Consider the following 2128-nt stretch of genomic DNA (forward strand, 5'->3'; position numbering starts at 1 on the left):
ACTGACTTCCTTACAATCTGCATAACCAATACAAATTTACTAACCTAAGTAGATACGTATGAATGGAAGGAAGTAACACAGACAAAGAGCCCAATCAGGACTCTATGGTCGTCCCCTGGGTGTCAATTGCTTGTGGTGTTGGGCAGTGGGAGGAGAGATGAAGAGATTCTTTCTACTACAAGAATATATCCAACAGCAGCAAGAACAGCTTGGCCCTTAGAGATTTACATAGTTAGTCTGAGCCCTGCATATATAAAAAATCCAATACTTTCCTAACGTTCCTACGAAGTTCAGCCTCTGGCTTCATTTCTGTTTAGGCTAAAATCTCTTTCTCACTTTAGTGATCTCAGGCTAGCTTTACTTGATGCCAACTTGTATGTATACTCAGCTCAGCAAAGAACATTTTTTTGTATGTATAAGACTTTGCTTAAGGTTTGATGGAGTGTGGTCATGCAAACCATTTCAATAAAACATGAGATGTCTATGCTCTGACACCTTCCTGGCAGCCTAACACCAGGAATTCCTCATTAGAAGCTGTCTCTGGAGACTCTAGCATCCTAGAATATTGTTTGGGCACCTTTCTCCCTTGAGTCTCTATTATGTCTCAGTTCTTGCTTTATTTTATAGAGAAATAGCAGTTTTCTACCTCATCCTTCATCCCTGGATTTACATGTACATAATCCAACATTCATTAATAAAACCCATTAAAATGAAGTCCCATCCCTTCCGGGTCTAACCAACATAGAGTATACATGTGACCATCTAGAGAATTGGGTTCATCTCTCCTGCCACATAAAGAACAAAAACACAAGAAAAAGTTAAAAGGTAAAAGAGAGCAGAATTTATGTTTCGTGTACTGTGCAGGTCCCAGCAAGCCCATCAAGTGAGCCTGTCCTGATAGGTCTACAACCTAAGTCTGATTCAGCTTCAACTAAGATGGGAATAATAGCTTCCTGCCTTTTTCTCAGCTTAGCACAACTGTGGGCTGATGCCTCCTGACACCTCTTGAGCCAACCAATCAATCATGTCTCCCCCTCACACACCTGAGTCCGATGATGAGGCTCACCCTAATTAGATGTCTGACCCATATGAAAGAGCCTCACCAAGTGCGTAAAATTCTCTTGGCTTTTCATTCTCCTGGTCTCCCTGACTCTCTTGTTCCTTGCTTTGGTAAGCTCTCCTCCTTCCCTTCCCCAAAGATGTTGAGGAGATTTTTCTCCATCTCTCCTTCCCCTTCCTGGAAGGTTGAGAAGGGGGTGAGCAGTTTTTGGCATGGGCTTCCTGTTAACCCTCCCTCTGGATCTTAATTCTCCCTAAAATAAATGTCTATGTCCCTAAATTAAACCTCATATTTCATAATTCACCCTTCTTGGAGTCTATATTTTCAATTCTTTTCTAATTTAGATAAGGACCCAAAAGTTGGGGGGCCATGGGCCTGAGATGTCCTGCATCTTTATGGAATTTAGTCCCTCCCTGTACCCAAAATCTTTCATCAATACTAGTCACACCATCACAGTTTCAGCTTTTTCTCTCCAAACCCCATAGTCTCTGAAAATAAGTAGAGGATGTAATTGTATAGTGGTTAATACTCTGCATTATGAAAATGAAGTAAAACAGGGCTGACACTGACATTATCCTTAAAACAAGTCACTCCAATTTTCACACATTTTTTGCTGCAACTCACATGATTTTGGAATGTTGACATAATTACAGTACATGTTCACTTTAAATTGCATTTTTAAATACCATGGCTTAAAGAGACAATCGAGATCAGGACAGATTACCTGTCAAAGTTAAAGAAGTACCTGAAAAGCAGCCTAAACAACCTGGACCACCCAGCCTTAGAGATTTATAGTTAGTTCAGGCCCTGAATATGTCAGAAATCCAATAACTTTCTAGAAGCCAAAACAGTGTTATCAAAAGCAGAAAATCCAAAGATGAGGCAGATGACAAGCATGATGAAGTCACCAGACCCTTTGCATGGGGTACACAGGCATTGGCAGCCATGAGCTAGACATCACAGTTCAGAGCATGAGGAAGAGTTCAACCTTAGAGTTCAACATAAACAATCAACATGAAAGTGATAGCTCTAGCTGTGAGAAAGCAATGCTCTTCAAAGAGAAAGGAA

Source organism: Jaculus jaculus, chromosome 3, assembly GCF_020740685.1.
Source record: "Jaculus jaculus isolate mJacJac1 chromosome 3, mJacJac1.mat.Y.cur, whole genome shotgun sequence".
NCBI lineage: Eukaryota > Metazoa > Chordata > Mammalia > Rodentia > Dipodidae > Jaculus > Jaculus jaculus.